The 21,982-nt window shown below is 48.2% G+C and overlaps 1 long non-coding RNA gene across 1 annotated transcript in view; it reads right to left on the reverse strand.

Moving 5' to 3' along the window:
• Positions 1–3,505: 3,505 nt before the first annotated feature.
• Positions 3,506–21,982, reverse strand: part of LOC142768638 (uncharacterized) — a 43,176-nt gene continuing 24,699 nt past the window's right edge. The window contains exons 2-3 of the long non-coding RNA XR_012885372.1: positions 18,023–18,107; positions 3,506–3,676 (exon numbers count right to left, since the gene is read on the reverse strand). This is a non-coding gene — a long non-coding RNA (uncharacterized LOC142768638). The remainder of the gene's footprint in view (positions 3,677–18,022; positions 18,108–21,982) is intronic.

The following is a 21,982-nucleotide window of genomic DNA, read 5'->3' on the forward strand; positions in this document are numbered from 1 at the left end:
AGATTGCATTAGCTATCGAACAGTCTACGAATATTTTCTATAGTTTCAGTTTCGTTTTTCGCACAACGTGGCTAGTGGAGTGCGGTGCAAAGCATTGAAGCAGCGCCTTTGTTGTTCGAAAAGGCCACTAGATGTGAGATTTCCTGCGGCTTCGGGTCTTTACAAGTCGTACTTTAGAGTTTAAGCGAAGCGTCGTTCACTCACCGCTGCGCGTAGATGTAGCGTCTCATGCCAGTGCCGGATGTTACATCGAGTTCACGTTTTCTTCGTAAGCGCTTCTTGCTAAAAATTGTTTAAATCGACTGCATAACGACGGTGAACCTAAGTAGAGGCACTGTCACGCTCCGCTGATTCGATTTCACAACAAAGCTAGAGATGCGTTGGGGGCAGACCACTTGAAAAGACGCACCTACCGTCGCAGCAGACTAAACGTTAAGCGTTTCTCATTATTACCGTACTGTTATTTCCGAAAGTGGATGATGCGTAATTTCGAGAAAAAAACAAGCATGTCTCTATTCAAGTGTTTTTAAATAACTCGTTATATCTTGATTGCGAATCCGGAACACAATAGCTGAGCAATGCATATCCAGGTGGTCAAATTTGTCCAGGTTTCCCTTTTATCTCATGGTTGCGCATACTTTTTGCAAGAAGATATGTGTACAAATGAATGAAGCAAGTTTTAATTAGATATTATTTTACATCCCTTTGTTTTACAATCAAACAGGCGTCGCGATTCTCAAGAACAAAATACATCCGATGCAGATCGAGAGCCTGTACTTCCCATTATTCTCATGGGGGACAAGCGCCGCTGAAGGAGCCTGCGTACATAGACACTAGTGCCAGATTCCATTCAAGGTACAATCAAACTTTATAAATGAGGTCTTGCTATGGCTCAATTTATTTTCTTCGGCGCGAGTTGGCTAATACTTGCGTGGTGCTACAAATTCTTTTATTAAAACCAACAGATGATTACTTAGAAAAAAGTACCAAAGTCCCTATAATTGCTCAAAAGTGTTGTATCGAGCTTGATGCACTGATACGGGAGGTGTAGTCGAGAAATATAGCGATTGCGAACGCTTCTTGGTTGGTTTATGCAAGTGGCAAATTGAGACACTTAAAACAACGCCAGACTAACGTGGAACACGCAGCCCTGTATCAGCGTAAGCTATAGAGAAGTGGTCTTCGTGAAGTACGTTGGGAACTCTCTAAGGCCCAATATCTATAGCTTTAGTTGCCAGACGACGACTACGCTATTATTATCATATTTTTTTTTCACGAAGTACGCACGTTTCTACTGCGCCATATTTCTCCATTCAGCCAACTAAGGAGCGCCCACTACGTAAAGCAACATCAGCTCCAGCGTTTCATTTTTTTGTTGATGCTGAAGCTGATAATAAAAATTTCTGACTGAGCCATTTTTATCGTGCGCGAGCTGATAAGCTTCTCACTTGTTACCCGTCTCACGTGGTGTCACATCGGATGTGATTCTACTTATCTGTAATGCAATATTACAGCTGATTTAACAATTTCTCCTCCGGGATGTCGCATGCGTGGGGCCTTTTCCAAAGCAGCTTCAACGCAACATCCCCTTTTGAGACGTTCTGCAAATGGCTTTGATGAAACAACTTGGTTTATATTTTGATAGCGTGCGCTATCTCACACATTCCAAAAGCAATTCTGTGCTTATCATCATAATCTCACTGACTAGTATGCACGGTGCATAGAAAACGCGCACTCTATACAGGCATGCGGAGCCATACAATTGCCTCTACAGCTGAGACACCCGAGTGAAGACCTTCAGTTTCAGCCGTAGTTGCACCGACTGTTCTTGGAATGCAGTGCTACAATACCAATCTGTACACGCTACATGTCATATAAATCATATTTCTGTGCAACGACGCTTGCATGTCTGCAGAGGTGAGTATTGAGTTTGGTTTGCATAGACATTAGAAAAATTTTACAAAAGTACCTAAATAGCAAGAAACAAGAAAGAAAACGCCACGCCATCGCTTAAGGTTCAGCACAGTCACAGCGAAAGCTGCAAGAGCGCCTTCCTGGAGCCATTTTTTGTAGTGTTTTATGGCAGCTACCACACGCAGACCTGCATGGTACCTGTTGCGCCATAAATCCTCACATTTTTTTTTGTAGTAGGGACGCGTTCGTTACCTCTATCACCATCATTCTTCAGAGAAACGTGGTACTAGTTGCAGGCTCTTACATGCACCATGCACAATTTGTTGATGCTGTGGCTGATGATGACGAAGAATTACGCCTGACTTTAGGTGTCGTTTGCCACCTTCTCGGAATGGATTTAAATGCTCAAAATGTGCTTTTTTTGGGGGGATTTGTCTATAGTCCACAGCGATGGGAAGATTGTTGACGAGTCGCAGTAGTTTGTCAAAAGTCCAAAGAGGCTTAAGAGTTGAAATCATTTTTCGGTAGATTTTGAAATTTCCAAAATTCATAATAAATCAAATACGGCGCTTTATTTCAATACACTACAGATTATTTACAAATCAATCATCAAATTTTTCTTGTTCTATCTTTAATTTATTTCTCGTAAATATATTAATTTTAACATGTTAATAAGGAAGAAATTCATGAAAACTATCCGGTTCTTGGCCAATCCCCCAGCGTGGTTATGCGCCACATATATAGTCAAGGATCTTGACCTGACTTATGTAATGTGTTGGAAAATTAGAAGACCCACTCGTTGTGCCATTAGCAATGTGTGACATCTGTTTGTTACTTCGCTAATATAAATACTTATTTACACTTGTTAAAGTGTCACGCTCACCAACATGAACCCTGCATAAGGTCAGTTTGCAATGGAGTTTCGAGCACCGGTGTGTCTGATTGGGAGAACTCTGGACTGCCACGCAGAAGGCTCGCAATCGAATACCATGCTATTCTCAGCGTTTTTATTTCCTTTGTGATTTTTTTTTATTTTGCGTGATGGCACTTGCAGGCACCGGTGGCAGCGGCGGACAACTAAAATGCTAAAATAGGTCCTTGTTACAATTCTAACAACAGCCCTAGCTGTAAAAAAAAAGAAGAGAATAGAAGCAGTGGTGGGTCTCTGTGTTAAAATACTGCACTCCTACGCCTTCCGAATTACATCGCCCTCCTTTTTTTTTCTTCAGTGACAGTAAAAGTGGCGGCGACGGCCAATGGCACCACCAAAAGTAACTGTTGGATGAAGTTCTTAGCAACTTGCGCTGTAAAACGGCTGCGGCTTACCGGTTGTAACAATTGATTGATGTTGTGTATAAGGATCTATAGCTTATAGAGGTATTCCATGCACCTTTTTTTTTCTGGCAGTGTTAAATTTATACAGGAGTCGCTGGATCGTTTGAAGCCCCTATTCCAGTCAGCGTTAAAAGGTTGTTATGCATTAAGCCTTACATTTCTTTCATGAACTAAAGATTCACTGTTTCGATACGACTGCTGATTTCTTAATGCGGTTCGCTACAATTTGGGCAACACAAAAACTTCTTACCGCACTCGTTGTACGGAATGCAGCGATACCACAATTTCCTTCGAAAGTACCCTTTTTTGCATACGCGCATTTGCTCTCCTTTGTACTTGCAGATAACATTCAACTGCGGGCACAGCTGAGGATAACGCTGTCCTTTGAAACTGCAGTAGCGCATTTCTTCGTTAGAATACAAGCCGACTGAAAAAAAAAATCAGTTTCACCACAAGGGCGAAGCGATTCATGCGATATCAACAAATGATATAGTTGTACGAATAAATGTGAGCAGTTAACTCCTATAGAATTGAAACTGTACCTCCTCTAGGATTTAACATCTAATTCGAGACATTTGTATAGTTTTCAGTTAAGAAATTTTACAAACGCGTTAGCATTCGCAGTCTATGTTCCCGTACACAGAGACTTTCTTCAGCGAATATAACAGCTTATTACGAAATAGTCATGCGCTGCCGTGTCACTATGTCTCACTGCTCTTGAAAATTTCGGTATCGCTTCAAAGCTCGTGATGAGTGTGATTATTATAAATGAGGTCGAAAAAATATTTCATTGCTTTTTAAATTTTTTTCGAAGTAAAAGCAAGGTTTTGTGCGATGTTGTAGAAACCAACTCTCACCACTCAGCGCCCGACACGCACCACCCGACGTGGTATAGCAAAGTGAGAGACGAAACGTGCTGCCGCTATTCCAATAGCGGCCATTGACTTGCTGGTCGCTTGAAGACTAAGCAGAAACGCTGGAGAAGTTCTAGTAGACTGAAAAAAACTTGTATTTACAGACTGTACAAGAGTTACATTTCTACGGGCATCAACGTTACAAAAAAAAAACACTTTGGAAATGAACCGAGTTTTTTAGGGGACTTTACGGGATTCATTGGAGCTGATGGTGCCTTGTGTCATTCGGGGTTCATACCCTCGCCCAAAATAACACAACAACCAAAATGTACATAAAACAGAACTGGAAAAGGTCATAGAGGCAAAGGCCAGCTCAGCGGCGCACAATTATCTAGACAGAGCTACACGTACTCGGTATTGCGGCCATAAGACGACTTCCCGGTAACACGTCAACTTTTTGACGACGGAGAAATAATCCGTTTGTCCCCTGTGCACTGTAAGAGAAGCCGCTCGCTGACCGGCCATGGTTCCACTTACGAGTTCGATTGCATGGAAGCATTCGAAGACATCGTAATTCAACTTTAAGCACCCCAGGCACCGACTTGTAGCGAGCCCGCCAGCTTCCGAGAGCTACCCACCGGACCGGAACGAAAGGTTCACGGCAGTCACTGTGGTTTCACAATGTGCGCCACGGATTTCGTAGGCGCGCAAACAGTACACCGCCGTGCCATAAGCCGAACCGGTGCGAGGAGTGACAGCGGTGCGCTGTGTTTCGGAAAAGACCCGTTGAAAGTGCCGTGAGGTATTCAGAGTGTCGTCACAATGACGTTTCTGATCCCACCCATTTTGTTGCCCATGGGGGGCGGGGGGTCGGTTTCTCTTTCCCGAGTTAACAGGAACTCGAAACGCTCGACAGTCTCCGGCGCCATTCTGGTACTGCACTGTATGCGTTCAAGGCAAATCCGGTCGGTCATGCTTCGACCCAGTGACACGAAAGCAATGCTGCCTGCCAAGTAGTGACATGCCTCCCCAAGCTTAAGGCACAAAGTAAATCAAAGTAAACAAACTGCCGCGCAACGAATTCTAACCGCTGTCCTACGCCCCCATTCAAGACTTCGCAACAACTTGCTTACACCGTTGCCGAAGTAAACACAACAAAAAGCATACCCCGTTCAACCAGTGGGTGTAACAGCAGTAGCTAAACTGCCCAGCAGAATTTTCCTCTCCCCCCCCCCACTACGTGGAGGATGTGCTGCACCTAGCCGGCCGCAGCATGCGCAAATGTTATTCTGCAAAGGAAACGTGCAAAGTGCCCGAGTTCTCCTTTTTTGGTGCTCACAAAAAAGGAAAGGAAGACAACAAACTAAAGCAAACTACAGCGCCAGCTTACATGATAAAGCTATTAAGTGAGCTGCCCCGCTCTCTAATTATATCAAGCCCAAGCAAAACATCATGCAGCTGTTACGCGACATCTAACAGATCTGAACAAACGTGTCAGAGCTAGTCGCTCCGCGCGCCTGCTCGCCAAAACGTTACAATGCGTGTGAAATCTGACACCAATGTTAGAATACCGAAATCATGCTGCAGGCAATTATCTAACACGTTACAACAGTTTTAAAGGAGATGACACACAATCCAACACATGGCACTGAAAAATTGGGTGCGGTTGCTTCATCCAGCATAATAAAAAAACGTAAGAAACATCGTCACGTAAAAGCAGATGACTTCAAATCGCAGTTCCCGCGAATACATCTGCCATTTATCACGCTTTGTTGTATAATGTCTAAAGGTTTCATCATCATCATCCGCAAGTGTTCTTGCCGACTTTTTGCAAAATATGCATCTGTAGGAAGACTTGTGGCATTTGGTTTCCTGCGTATTTTAATTATCTCTGCTCTGGCATGGACGTCCACAGACACTGTCGTTCTTGCTGGCGTCTTCTTCTCTCGTGCTGGCTCGAACAGGTGGAGCAGTGGCGGCACAACTTCTTCGTCTTCTTCGAGACCCTGACGGCTCGCCATAGGGCCCCCCTCTAGCGAGGTGGCCCGTGCACAAAGCAGCGAACCCTATGAGCAGGTTGTAGGTTCTGCTATTGCAAAGCGCGTTCGTTGGGTCGTCACGAATGGCTTGTAGTCTTCGAGGACGGCGTTACTGTCGAGGAAAGCCGCCTTTATATGGTCAATGAAGACACTGTCTTCGCGTTCGTTAAGCAACAGAACGAAATCCTTCGGGCAACGCTTGACGACCTTAAAGGGGCCATCGTAAGGAAGTTGCAGTGGTGGTGTGATTGCGTCATGTCGTACAAAGACGTGGGTGAAGTCGCGGAACGCACTACTGATGAAACTTGGCCGTGAGTGTTGACGTGCAGGAATAGGGGACACATCTCTCATGGCATTCTGAGGCGCATGGCATAATCAGCTATGTCCAATGGTGATACCGGTGACGTGTCAAAAAACTGTCCAGGAAACCTTAGGGTAGTGCCAAATACAAGGTCAGCTCAGGAGCAGGACGCGTTCGTACCTATCGTGCTGCGCAGGGTGAGGAGGACGAGAGGTATTCGCTCCGTCCAGGGTATGAACGATTGCGAGGCCATGAGCGAAGCTTTGAGTAGGCGGTGAAATCGCTCAACCATGCCATTCGACTCGAGTGGTAGGCCGTCGTCTTGATGTGGTTGACGCCAAGCATTCGAGACAAGGTGCGGAAGAGCACGGATCAAATTGACGACCTCGATTCGTTGTGATGGTCTTGGAAATTCCGTATTGGCTTATCCACACGGTGATGAGTCCGCGGGTGACTGAATCTGCCATGATATTGGTGAGGGGTAGTGCCTCAGGCCACCGCGTGAACCGGTCAACGCAGGTTAGCATACAGGAACTGTGTTGCGATGAGGGCAAAGGGCCTACGAGGTCCAGGTGCACGTGACTGAACCGCGAGTCAGGAGGCGGGAAGGTACCCAGTGGACTGACCACGTTGGGCTGAACTTTGGTTAGCTGGCACTTGAAGCAAGCACGTATTCAGCGGCGGACGTCGATTTTTATTCGAGGCTATAGTAATCGCCATGTGAAGAGGCGCTCAGTCACACGTATAATTGGGTGCGACAGGGAATACAAGGCGTCGAAGACTCTGCGGTGATATGGTGCTCGAACGTAAGGGCGAGGACAACCGGTAGAGGTGTCACAAACGAGGGGAATCGTGCAGCCGGGAAGTTGGACATCTTCAAGCTTGAGGAAGTTTTTTGGAGTCGCACCACCTCAAGCTCTTGAACTGGTATAGCGCATTACGGGGAAGAAGAAACGGCCGAGCAGACCGACACAAGAGGACAGAACGCTAACTTCCAACTGAGCTATATTGTCAAACTGCATCAAATATGTAGACCGGCGCCAGCATACAAAAGCACCCTAACGCAACTACAAGATAACGCACAACATCACACCGTCACATATCACAGATTCATAGGCGGTTATCCTGATTAAGGAAGGCTACTTCATGTCCAGATAAAACCAAAGAAGGGGCGCTAATACACGTGCTGCCAGCTCTTGCTATACAATGCGCTTCTATAATTTCTCGAGTTAAGTGTGACGGGTGCTTTTTTACCACTTCACATTGATCAAACATGGGGGTACATCCACAATCGCGGCAGTGAATTCCAATGTGGCCCTGGATTGCTTTGTGAATATTATAATGGTGCTCTTTTAGCCTTTCATTAAGGCATCGCCCCGTTTGGCCGAAATACCACATACCACATGAGAATGGAATCGCATAAACAACCCCCGCTACACACGGCACAAACCGAGTTTTGTGATTAGTTGCGCAACCAGTGGTACATGGTTTGAGAGGGTTGACTGCTTTGCAAAGCCGCTGTAACTTATCCGGCGCTGAAAACACCACTTTGAAGCTGCATTTCTCCCCTATCTTTTTTAGCCGGTGGAAAATGTCATACACGTAGGGTAAAACTACGGGTCTTTTTCGGTCGTTAAATTCCGGCTGAGCCTCGAAGTTGCAGCCTTTCTTTATCTGTTTTAATAGCTTTTCAGCTATAGATGCCAGTAGGATAGCTGGGTACCCAGCACTCAAAAGCCTTTCAGCTTGAGCAGCAAAGCAGCGCTGCATGACATGATGACACGATTTCCTAAGAGGATTGATGAGAGAAAGATTTGTGATGCTGCGTTTAACTTACTTGGAATGGGAAGAGTCATAGGGCAAAAGGGGTTTTCCATTTCTAGGTTCAAATAGCCAGCACACAAGGTCAGGTGAAAGAATTAAATTCAAATCTAAAAAGCGTAAGCTATTGTCAACTGGCAACTCATGAGTCAATAAAAGCGGTTTAAACATTCTTTAAAAGTCATTACAATACCGTCGGTTAGGTGCTGGCAGGCAGCGTCGCTGCAGTCAATGAAAATTAAAAAGTCGTCTACGTAACGACATATTTTGGTGACAATATTTTGGTTCAGCATGTTCATCAGCAACCGGTCATGATACGCAAGGTATATGTCACTAAGGATCGGGGCGAGGCATGACCCGATGCAGACACCACTATTCGGTATGTATTTACGATCATTATGAGATACAAAAGTCGACTTGATGTAAAAGCACAGAAGCTCGAAGAGGTTACTGTTATGGACACCCGTGAGATTCTGGAAGGCTTACATCAAGTCGACTTTTGTATCTTTTGATTGATTGTGGATGTACCCCCATGTTTGACCAATGTGACGTGGTAAAAAAGCACCCGTCACAATTAACTCGAGAAATTATAGAAGGGCATTGTATAGCAAGAGCTGGCAGCACGTGTATTAGCGCCCCTTCTTTGGTTTTATCTGAACATGGAGTGGCCTTCCTTAATCAGGATAACCTCCCATGAATCTGTGATATGTGACGATGTGATGTTGTGTGTTATCTTGTCGTTGCGTTAGGGTGGTTTCGTATGCTTGCGCCGGTCTACATATTTGATGCAGTTTGACAATAAAGCTCAGTTGGAAGTTAGCGCTCTGTCCTCTTGTGTCGGTCTGCTCGGCCGTTTCTTCTTCCCCGTAATGCGCTATACCAGTTCAAGTACGACGAACCAACTCGCCCAATCTTTAGCACTCGTGGACCTCAAGCTCGTTGTCGTCCTGTTGTGCAGTAGCCATAGCTGCAAAATCGACTGGTGGGCGCTTATCTATAGTTGCGCTGATTTCTATTCGGGAAAGCGCATCAGCAACCGAGTGGTCTTTGCCACTGATGTGCCGGATATCACTCGTGAACTCTGATATGTAGGCAAGCTGGCGGATCTCACGTTGGGTGTGGGCAGAGTTGGTGGTGGTCGACTGACACGTGAGAGCTTGTAATCGGTGAGGGTATGGAACTGCCAACCTTCTAGAAAGTGTCGAAAGTGCTTGAAAGCCAAATAGGCCGTGAGCAGTTCGCGACTGAATGTGCTGTAATGACGCTCGCTCTGGGAGAGCTTTCGTGAGAAGAAAGCGACCGGCGGCCAAACTTCGTCGATTAACAGCTGCAACACTGCTCCTATGGCGATGTCCGAGGCGTTTACTGTGAGGTGACGTGATGGCGTCACTGTTTGGATGCACGAGGAGAATTGCGTTAGCCAGAGCTTCCTTGATGGAACGGAAAGCTGTCTCTGCATCGCGCGTCCAGAAGATGTAAGCGTTGGGCTTCGTTTGACCGGATAGAAGTGCGTGGAGTGGTTGCAATATGGCAGTGCAATAAGGAATAAACCACCGGTAAAGGTTGGCAAGCCCGAGGAATTCACGTAGTTTCTTCGTGCTTGTTGGTCGTGGAAACTGCAATATAGCATCAACACGTGCGACCGGTGGAGAGATCCCACGTGAATCCACGTGGTGGCCAAGAAAGTCCAGTGAGGAAACGCCGAACCCGCTCTTTGGTCCGTTGACGACTAGTCCATATTTGCGGAGTCGTGTGAAAACCTGACGCAGGTGAAGTTCGTGATCTTCTGCAGTGGTGCTGAAGACAAGGATGTCGTCAATGTACGCGTAGCAGGAGGTCCAATCACGAAGTACCTGGTCCACGAACCGTTGAAATGTTTGTGCGGCGTTTCGTAGACCAAAGGGCATACGCGTGTATTCAAACATGCCAAAAGGTGTTATTATGGCAGTCTTCGGTACGTCGGAAGCCTCCACAGGTATTTGATGGTATGCTTTACTAAGTCGACTTTGCTAAATACTGTAAAACCTTGCAGCAATGCGGTGACGTAATGGATGTGCGGTATCGGATAGCGGTCTGGTACCGTCACTTTGTTGAGGGCGCGGTAGTCACCGCATGGTCTCCAGTCACCTGAGGGCTTGGTAACCATGTGTAGCGGTGACGGCCAGGCACCGGAAGAGGGGCGGACGTGTCCGAGTTCAAGCATTTGCTCGAATTCTTGGCGTGCAATCTTGTACCGGTCAGGAGCGAGACGACGAGCACGTGAAAACACCGGTGCTCCTACAGTCACTATGTGATGAGTGACATTGTGGCGTATCGGGTCTTCAAAAGATGGAGCACGAAAGAGGTCGGAAAATGTTTGCAGAAGCGTAGACCACGGCGGAAAGACTTTGGCATGAGCTTGCACCAGACGCAAAGATGGCAAATTTGATGTCACGTTCTGAACTGCAAGGAGGGTCTCAGAATCCGCAACACGACTATGCCGTAGGTCTATCACAAGCTTAAAATGCCAAAGCGAATCCGCACCGATGATGGGTACCCGTACGTCGGTGATTAAAGGATTCACCGAAACGTGCGTCTCAGGCCGATGTCAAGCGTGACAGACCTTTGTCCGTAGGTCCGTATGGTCGAACCGTTGACCGCGGTGACAGGCGGCGAGGTCCGGCGTCGTCGGCGGTCCTCCAACGTAGGAGGAACAACACACACTTCGGCACCTGTGTCAATGAGGTAGCGGGCTTTCGTGACGCCGTCCGTGACGTGGAATAGGCGGCTGTATGTCGGGACTGAAACACTGGCCGCCGTCAGAGCGTGGCCCGTGCGTTTCCCGCAAACTGGCATCGCTGTTTGCACTTACGAGCTCGAGCTCCGTATAGGTGGTGGTACCAGCAGACGCTTTAAGGCAGACTTGGCAATCTTTCGCGCCGTTGTCGTGACGCGTTGCGGTGGTGGTCTACCTTGAGCGCGCTCAGTTCAGTAGCCAACTGATCCACCTTGGGGTTGAGCTCCTTGTTTGCTTCAAGAAGGTGGTCTAAGCGGTCATCGCGGACAGATGCAAAGAGGGTAGATTCACGTGGTCTCTCGATCGCAGATGTGGACGGCACACAAATATCCATAATCTTGTCGGCCTTCCGCGCTAGCGAGTCGAGGGTTTCTGTAGACGATACATTCAAAATAATACGCACCTGATGTTGCAGTCGCTGTAAGAAAAGTTCGCGTAGGATGGATGCGTCCATTGCAGCAGAGTGGTTTCCAATCAGTTGTCGCATGCGACGCAGAAGCTCCGTAGGCGTTCTGTCACCGAGTTTTTTTTAGGTGAGTAGCTGCTCCCGCCTACGCTATTCCGACTCAGTTGTTCGGCGTATGAGCTCCTCTTTAAGGGTGTCGTAGGAATTGTCAGGAGGTGGAGAACGCAGAATGTCTCTTACGATAGCGATGTAAGCAGGTGGTAAAGCGCCGATGACGTAATCGTACTTCACTGTTTGCGACGTTACCTGGTGTCGTCGGAAGAGGGGCTCGACGCTCAGAAACCAGAGTTCAGAGTCTGTCTGCCAAAACTCCGGGAGCCTCAGAGTAGCGACGACAGGGTCACGTACCGTGGGATTCGGCGTGGCGTTGCTGTTGGATGTGGTGTCCATCGTCAGCCGAAATGAACAGGGCTGAAGGAGCAGAATTGGCCATGATGCTCGGTGCGTTTACAAAAGGACGGGTAGGTGTGCGTTGCCGCTCGAAGTGCGGGTCACCACTTGTAGGAAGACGTGCGACGTTTGGTTTCCTACATACTTTATTTATTCCTGCTCTGGCATGGACACCCACAGACGCTGTCATTCTTGCTGGTGTCTTCTTCTCTCGTGCTGGCTCGAACACGCGGAGCAGCTGCGGCACAACTTCTTCGTCTTCTTCGAGACGCTGACGTCTTGCCATACATCAAAGTCTGGCACGAGGCACAAAACACGTGTTTCTTAATAAGTGGTCAGTCGCAGCGCGCACTGCACATGACAAAAACACAGGGTGACCGCTTTGCCCCCCCCCCTTCCTCACCCTGGTCGCGCCCAAGCCCTAACATGCAAAGCTGCTCGCTAACGCTGTAAGTGTGAAATGACAAGAAGTCTGACACTGCAGCTCTCGTGCCATTGTTTACTTTACGCCAACCAAATGACACCTGGTGCTGAATAAATTCGTTTGCCCTCAGGTCAAATGTGGCAATGCGAAATTGAGCAGCAATAATGTGACCGTGGGTCACATTTGTGTGCGCGCCCGTCAACCCAATAGAGCAATCTTTCGGAGCGTAGACAGCCATAACTGCTCGTCTACCTACCGTAAAGCCACCGCTGCTGCCACCGCCATAAGACAGTGTAGTCAGTTTGACGCATTTCTTGGGTGCTACAGCTGTTATGACGATGATGGGCAGCAAGTCTTCTTTGGGTTCGGCGGACCTACGCTATGCAGGTGTGACGTCCCCGCACACACGGACTGAAACCCGGTCCTTTCAAGATGTTTACGCTCGTTTCTTAAACCTACGTATTAAAAGAAGGAAAAGAAAAACTTCGGTGTAACGAAGGGGCATTCCGGAGTGGAGTACCTGGAAGGATTATTTCTACTGTTCTCGCGGGCCGCCCCCCCCCCCCCCCGCGCAAACACGAGGACCGGGCGGCGCCTTGTTTTCTACAGACAGTGTGACAGTCTACGGTGGCAATAAACCGCGCGCACCCTTCAGATTTGTGGCATGGGGGAGCAGCAGAGCACCTTTTATTGGTTCGGGGAATGCGACCCTGCCGCAGCGCCTGTGCCGGGTCGGGTCTGATTTTCCGTCAGCCTCCGTGGCTCCAGGGCTTATTACTGCGTTCTGCGCGGATGGCCACCCGCGGCGTTAAATGACGAAGAAGCGGCGACTACGGAGAATTTCGCGGGAGACACCGAGCTGCATGGAGACGTCGAGACTCGTTCTGGACATCGGCTCATCAAGTACCAGAAACCGGGGAAATTGGTTCAGCCGAAAACTTTTCGGCACAACACTGCAAACTCCGGACGTTGGCCATTACAGGCGACGCACTTTGTCGGAAGCATCGGTACCATTGTTCGCCCGTAATTAAAGTGTCTTGGGACAGCTCGCCCATCTCTCTCTCTGAGGCTTGAGTTTGTACATTGCTACTTGCTCGGCTTTGTTTGGGAGAGGGTTTTCTACTGGTGTGGGCCACGGGGGCAGCCGTCGAAGATGATACTCCCCGACTGACAAGAAAATATGCCGCGTCGATAGTGGCGATTGGTTTGGTGCCCCGGTAGGGCGGAGTCGGGTCCTACAAAGAGGGACTACGAGACGATACGAGGGGGTCAGAGATACGATGCGATGAGCTCGAGTTGATAGAGAGACGGAAAGGAAAAGGAAGATAACGGTGCGAAGAGAAAGCGATGAGAGGCGATGAGATGATGGCAGGGGCAAGGACGGTACGATGAGGAATGAAAGTTAGGGATAGGAGGCGAGTGAATGGAGCGTTACAAAAGAGGGCTAAGATGGAAATCACTGAGAGGCACGACGTAAGCGACGATGACGAAGACAATGAAGACGCTGACGAATTGGACAGATCAGACCTCGACGCCAAGAACCAACCTTCGGCCCCGATTCGAGCAGCCAACTTCGAGGCCCCGACTACATGGTCATTTTGTGAGACGAACTTCACATCCCTTACTTAAACGAGCTTTGCAGGAAGGGATGCGGCATATTGAGACATTGCGCGGTTTTATTATTTAATGACTATATCATTTGTGTCGTCCTGTGTTTACTCTGTATTGAGGCACCCTTGTATTGTCACCGTTACTTCGCTTATGTATCCTGTTTCGCGTGTCGGGAGTATTTGCTGATGTGTTACAATTTCGTGTAACAGAGATGTCGTTCACGGACAGTATGTGTGTACGCCATTTGCACTTGCTATTGAAATAAATGCGTCCATGATTGAGAAAAGATCGGGACGTCTCCTACTTCCCGGCCCCAGCACGAATCCCTGTATGTGGAAACTGATTGAGACACGTAGCCAAGAGGGAACCGGATAAAAAGGGGTTGAGTGGTCTTCCCTATCTTTGGCAATCGGTGGCGTAGCGGGGGACGTCTCACAGGATTTGAAACCAGCCGGTCGCCTTGAAACGCCTGACTTTCGCGGGTAGGGTTATCGTTGCGGCAATACACAGGTGACTCCCTACGCTGAGATGCCATGGAAAATTCCCTGCCAACCACTGTCACCGCAGCGAAATATTATTGGCTACCACAACCCGGTTGCCATTCCTCTCCGTGAAGTACTCGCTTTCTCTCCAAGTTATTCAAGGCACATTCGACGGGTTTTCGTAGCGCGATGTCCTCACTGAGCAACTATACTGATTGAGCCAAGGCATCGGGACCGACGATACGCGTGATTACCTGGGCAGTGTCTCGCGACTGCGCTGCGGGGCTTAGTTGAATTGCCTTGGAGCTCTGCAATGATGCGGCTGTCGTCAGCCCACTGCTGCAAGGGATACTGTGTAGCGGACGGAGGAGTGGCCCTACACCCTGCAACTTCGTTCCCAAGTCGGCATCCTGAGGTTGCTTAGGAGAGTTAGTATTGAAATGACGTCCCCTATTTGATCGGAGATTGCTCTCAGCTACGTCGTTAACACCCGTGACCCGTGTTGCCACTCACCACTTTCAACTCAGTGCCCTCTATTTTTGCCAAACTTAGCCTTGCTTCGAGCACCCGGCAGCATTGCTCTGCCAGCCCGAGAATAGGCTATCTTTTCCATGTTGGCCAATCATGCATTAAAGCTTCGTCAATGACGACGGGCGTTAAATACGGGGAATCGGCAAACAAGTCAATTTCTGCGATGCCCAGCGATGCTAACTTTTGCTCTGCTACGAGCGTTTTGCGGAGCTCTTCTGCCAATTTCACATTTAGCTCTTGCATCCATCCGGGCAAATCACGTGTTGATTCTGCGTCGTCCGCTCTACCCGTTAAGTACGGTGCACTAGTATAGTGGACAAATCCCGCCATCACCAGCGACATTTCCTTCGGCTTGAACACGATCACAGGAGTGAAAGAAAAAGATGCCGAAGCAACTCACCCAGTTTTGCTGCCCACTCCCGCCTCCAATCACCTTGACTCGATTATGTACGCTGGCGGTGGAGTCATGAGCCGCTGCCGGTGATAAGTCGCCGAGGGCAACCTTGGGCCAGTTGCTCCTCGCTGTCTTCCGAGAAGAGAACGCAATCTGCAGCGTCCAGCTGCCGCAGCTACTTGCTGCTATGTCCTGTAACTTCTTAGTCTGCAGTTTCGCCGAGCTTCTTCGAATCTTCGATAACCGCAAGCCAATCCTGTCGACTGCGCGCGTAAATTCAAAGTTCTTTTCGATGTTGTAGAAACCAACTCTCACTACTCGGCGCCCGAGACGTAGCACCCAAGGTCGTATAGCAAAGTGGGAGACGAAACGTGCTGCCGCTATTCCAAAAGCGGCCATTGACTTGCTGGTCGCTTGAAGAAGAAGCAGAAACGCTGAACAAGCTCTAGTAGGCTAAGAAAAACTTCTATTTACAGACTGTACGAAATTTGCATGAGTACAAACATCAACATTACAAAAACAAAAAAAAAACTATTTGGAAATGAACCGACTTTTGTAAGGCGACTCTGCGGGATTCCACAGAGAAAATGGTCCTCAACACCGCAAGTTCAGTTCAGAACGATTGGCAGAGCTGTGGGGCCTCTTCTTATTCTCTCGTTGCTCTGCCGTTACACAACTCTCGGCGAATCGTCGCCTGGTTGTCCACTGATAGGGCAATAAACTTGGTCAAGCAAAAACCCGCCACGAGGGCACGACCTTCTTGCACGTGAGGGCTGATGCCCTTTCCACAAATAACACAACAACCAAAATATAGATAAAACAGAACTAGAAAAAATTGCCCGCAGCTTCCCTCGGGGGAACACTGAGGAGGATGCGGAGCATATAATTGGTTAACGGGGTGTTAAAGTGCGACTTACTTGGGTCGATGGCTAAATTGGTTAACGTGGTTGTGAAATGGGCTGTTAAATTGCGACTTACTTGGGTCGATGGCTAAATTGGTTAACGTGGTTGTAGGAGGGGGTGTTAAATGAGTGAACACGAACACACGTATGCGAAAGGGCGGCGCTGGTCGAAGGGACGTCGATCATTGTGTTTGTGGATTCGTTGGAATTCATTTCACCGTGACCTTGGACGTCGACGCGCCGTACAAACCAACCGACGAGCGGCAATCGAGCGAGCGAGCGCCGACCTTGAGTATATATACAGCACGACGGCGCATGCACTGTCAGCTGTTGAATGTTCTCGAAGCGCGACGCCACATGCGCGTCCACTGGAGAATCAGGAGAATTGTAGATGTCGAACGCGGTGTGTAGAGGAGGAAGGGTGCACAGATGGTGGAGGAGTGAAGCGCGCGCGGTGTGTATAGGAGGAAGGGATGCACAGATGGTGGAAGAGTGGGCGACGGCGCGACAGCGCATGCGCGCGCGTCAGCTGTCGAATGTTCGAGAAGTGGTGCGGACGGCGCGGACGGCGCACTACAAGGCGCGAGTATAAGATGCTTCCGCATCTAAAAGTCATGTAGGCAAGGGCCAGCTCAGCGGCGCAAGATTATGTAGACGAGAGCTACACGTACTCGATATTGAGGCCCTAGGACGACTTCCCTGTAACACGTCAACTTCTTCACAATGGGGCAATAATCCGTTTGTCCCCTGTGCGCTGTAAGAGAAACCGCTCACTGACCACCCGTGGTTCCACTTACGAGCTCAATTGCGTGGGAGCAGTCGAAGACATGGTAATTCAACGATAGGCACCCCAGGCGCCGACTTGTAGCGAGCCCGCCCGCTTCCGAGAGCTACCTCACCGGACCAGAACGAAAAGTTCACGGCACTCACCGTGGTTTCGCAATGCGCGCCACCGATTTTGCAGGCGCGCAAACAGTACCCGGCCGCCCTAGTGCGAGTAGTCACCGCGGTGGACTGGGTCTCGAAGAGGCCTATTGAAAGCGCCTTGAGGCAATTAGAGCGTCGTGACAATGACATTTATAATCCTACCCATTTTTTGCCCATGTGGGGGTCGGTTGCCCATGTGGGGGTCGGCGCTGGTGAACTACGTGGGGTGCCATGCTGGTGCTGTACTGTATGCGTTCACGGCAAATCCGGTCGGTCACGCTTCGACCCAGTGATACGAAAGCAATGTTGCCTGCCAAGGGGTGACATGCCTCCCCAATCCTACGGCACAAAGTAAATGAAAGTAAACTAGCTGCCGTGCAGCCAAGTCTAACCGCGGTTCTACATTCCACATCTTGTGAAGTAACCCAACGTAACCTCTTAGCAAATTGGCCTGCGATAAAATTCAGCGATGCCTTTTGACAGCACTGCAGTTATTACAATGCGTACTTTTACGTATAACGGCACGTTTGCCTTGATTGTTAGCAAACCATGCACAAGAATTCCTCTGCAAATAAACATTCTTGCTCTTGCGAAAGAACACCGGTAACACTTCGTCGCACATTTCTGAACTGCTATACTTACATTAGAAACAATAACAGCGCACGTAGCACTGCAAAGCTGGTACTGAAAAATTAAGGTATATACTTCGTACTAACCTTCAGAAGGTTTTAGTATAGTGATTATCAGAAGTAACTTTCAGAAAGAAAGCGATGCTAAAAACAGAGCTCTATATTTGAAACTATAGACTGCAAGCAAACAAGTTAATAGAAAGCGGCACAAAAATTGAAGACTTACTGCCTATCCCATACGGTAGATAGCTCAAGAAACTGAGGATTTCCACAAAAAGCAAAGTGCACATTTCTCTTTCTTCGGCGTGTAGCTGTAAATGGAATTGTTTCAGTGATTGCTCTAAATCTTGAAGTAAATATACAAAATTAACAATTATGAAACACGCTGCAAGCAATAAGCAAGAAAAAATGAAATCAGGCAGCTATAAACGTGAAAATAAAAGACATTTTTGGTGAGAGCACCATCATCGACATTCTCTTTAAAAAATATATAGAAAAAAACAAAATGAGTACATTTACTCTTTTAGAACTGTCTTTGCCGATAAAGCCGTCTCTATTTGTGAGGTGCGTATCATATCAGGTACATATGAGATACAGTTATATACAATGTTTATTGCTCATAACTGGTATCTTCTCTTGAGCTGTGAAATTTCTTCGCCTTCATTATTACTGCTTTTGTGACACCGGGTTTAGCCCGAAATTGCCAAATACAAGGTCTGGGCACGTTCCCCTTCTGCTTGTTTGGTGGTTTTTCATTGTTTACAGTCGTACGAAATGAATCGTAGAGCATATTGAGACGCCATCTACTGCACAAGTCAGCCGGTGCTCATCATCGTGATTGTCCTCAGTGTCGTCGTTATCGCCATGGCGTATATGGGCTATCTTACATGTTCTCGGCTACAGTTAACAACGTGAACACAACAGACAAGCCTCAACCCTAAGGGGCTTTGCCCCTCAAACATGGCATATCCACGACGTGAATGCTGATGAGAGGGCGAAGCAGTTTGTGATGCGGGGTTCTTGTTGCTGATTTGTTTTTCTCCCGGGCTGAGCCTCAGAGAGTTTTGTTAATAAGGACAAAGCCGTTCGGTTTCCAAGAAACACACAAAAAGTTTAATTGAAAAGAAAAAAAGGCAAAGATTCCTCACAAAACAAAACACTTAATAAACAGTTGACTGGACATGACGAAACACATCTGTAAACACCCAACAAAAACGTTCAAAGTCAGTAACTAAACCTAACGTTCGAAAGGGGCTGAGTGATGGGAGTAGCGCAAGAGTATCGGTGCAGTCTCACCCACAAGTTGGTTTTCGGCGGTGATGAGAAACCGGAACGCCGTGACTCCTGCGTCACTGCGTGGGCTGGACGAGGACGAGGGAACGCTGGCTGCTGGCGACACGTCGAAAAGCCCTACCAAATCATGATGGTTTCGGCTTGAGGAGCGTGGACACGTCGGAGACGGGAGAACGCAGGCTGGTGGTGACGCGTCAGAGAACCAGGGTCGACCTAGTCAAGCAGCTGGGCGCACAGCTCGGGCCCGGAGCCCGACGGCTGTAGCTCGCCTGCCGGAACCAAAGTCCGCAGGCCCTGGAAAGGAGTTCAGGACCGGATGGCCACGGTCCTTTGGAGCGGGAACCCGACAGCAGGAGGCCCCGGCCGGTGGAAGTCCTGTAGGCTCGGGTCCGGAACCCAACGGCCCATCTTCAGCGCCCGGTCCGGTGACGACCTTCCGCTTGCACTGCCTGCCTCGAATTCCCCTTGCTCTGGTCTGCTCAGGCTCCTGCTTCAGCTCTGGCCCACTTGTCTCGTTCTCATTGGAGATACTGCTGTCTCGCGGTGTCAAGCCATTGGGCCTTGAAATCTCCGTGTTCGCTGCCCATTGGATGTTTTACCTTTTGTTTACTTCACGTCCTGCCACGCATCCTCGTGCTCGACGCTCTTTAACGTCGTCGTTGTTCAGGCGACCCAGCACGTGCACTCGGTCATCCTTTAATTTCGCGCACTTTTCGAAGGCGCGCACTTTGAACGCGCACCACACATCACATACGCCCCCCTTTCATTCAAGTTTTTTTTTTAGAAAAAAAAACTGCCGATGAGTGCGCGTTCTGCACTACGTCACAATTACACCACATATTTGCACCACGCAGTTCAACACATCACACCGATGGCACCACACTGCTTCTTCGTTGACATGTCTCACGTCGAAACACCGAGTCCACAGAACGTAACATTCAACCAACAACAATAAGAAAAGTTTTTTTTTTTTTTTTTTCGAGAAGAAAAAAAAAACTGCCGTTGAGTGCACGTTTCGCACTGCACCACAATTTACCCACATATGTCCGCCACACAGTTCACTGCATTGCCCAAAGGTCCACATTCACTAACCTCAAAATACGCAAGAAGTGAGAAAAAGTATGGACACATCTAGCGGATTGTGAAAATCCCCAAATTAGTAGTACACCACCCCTTTTTTTTTTATCATATATACCCTATCATCTCAAAAACTATACATCATGTTAATGTTACATTGCATGTAACTTCTTCAAATATTTACAAGCAACACCCTTCCATGGTCCGCAAGCAAGATCCAAAAGAAACCAGCGGGAAATCGAATTTGACGCTTAAGTTATAGCGTCCCGTACAAGACGTTTAACTGCTCTAACCATTTGACAAGAGTAAGGAATCGGAAGCCAGTGGAAGAATTCTCGACCGTAAGCTCGTATGAACCTAAAGCTGTGTATCACCAGGTTCCCAACCTCGAAATCACAAGCATACACGCTGGAATGTCTGTATGCCAGTCGGAGGCGTTGCCTCCAGGCGCACCAGTACAACCACGCCTGAATCATTTCATCCTTCCCACGAACGCCTTGCTTGAGCTCGTAAGCCGCTAATCGTTGAGACATCTTAACAGAAGCGACCTCTTCAACCGAAGATGCCAAAGAGCACCAGTCGGCGTCCTTCCTCGTACAATAACCTGCTGGACCATTACTGCCTTCTGGTTCACTTTCCATCCCTTCAGCTTTCTGTATTGCTTGTTCATCAATACTTTCAACCCTTCTGTCTGGGTCATCGTGATTACCCTCATTGTCACATATAGCTGACCTACATCGCAACTCTACTCTCTGTTCTTCAACAAGTGCTTTTGCATTTTGCTCCAATATTCTTCTAAAAGCATCATCTACAATTTCCCGAGAACACAAGCCATCTCTCTGTATGGGCAAGTTATAATCATGGTGAAAAACCATGTCCGTAGCGTCTGTTGCTATCTCCAGTGGCCCAAAACAATAGGTAGCTGCTACATCAGAGCTTTCATTATGGCATTCGCCGGCATTACCTAGGAGACCTTTTATTGCTCCTTCAGCGGAGCTATTCAGAGGCAATCCTACCTCTGAATAAAGTGCGCTTGACCTCTCACAGGTTTCAAAATACCCTTTACTCTGAATGGAACGTTCTTGTTCCATGCTCACGAAGCATTCCTGCGCTTCAATAAGCTTATCGAGTCTCCTAGTCTTTTGACTGTTTACCTCCCTGTCATACTCTTTCAGAGTTTCTTTCTCTAGCGAAAGGTCATGACGAGGTACAGGGTCAGTCTCACGTAAATTCAAATCGCTCCCGATGTAACTGCTTTCAGAGCACACCTCATCCACTGGTTGACTACTCTGGCTCTCAGACCACGTATATTCAGCGTTTTCCCTCTCAAGCCACTGCTGCAAATCCTCATATTCTAGTTCCAACAGTCTCTTCTTTTCGCGCATCTCTATCTCGAGCAGCCTTTTCTTTTCACGCATTTCTAGCTCAAGCTGCTCCTTCTTAGCGCGTGTCTCTCGCTCGAGCTTCTCTCTCCTAGCCCGTGTTTCTCGCTCGAACTCCTCTCTCTTAGCGTGTGTTTGCAATGCAATCTGCTGCTTTTTAGCGTCACATATCGCAGCCCGTTCCTCACGCTCCCTCTCCATCCGCTCCGCGTACCATACTCTAAACTCCGCTCCCGTCAGTCCCATTTTATCCGCCAACTCAATTAACTCCCACGTGTTCGTCATCGTGTTAACCGCGTCAAAAAATCTACTGGAAAAACAAACGACTTTGTCCTGTCGCGGACGCCAATTTGTGATGCGGGGTTCTTGTTGCTGATTTGTTTTTCTCCCGGGCTGAGCCTCAGAGAGTTTTGTTAATAAGGACAAAGCCGTTC

The sequence above is a fragment of the Rhipicephalus microplus genome, chromosome 8 (assembly GCF_043290135.1).
Source record: "Rhipicephalus microplus isolate Deutch F79 chromosome 8, USDA_Rmic, whole genome shotgun sequence".
Lineage (NCBI taxonomy): Eukaryota > Metazoa > Arthropoda > Arachnida > Ixodida > Ixodidae > Rhipicephalus > Rhipicephalus microplus.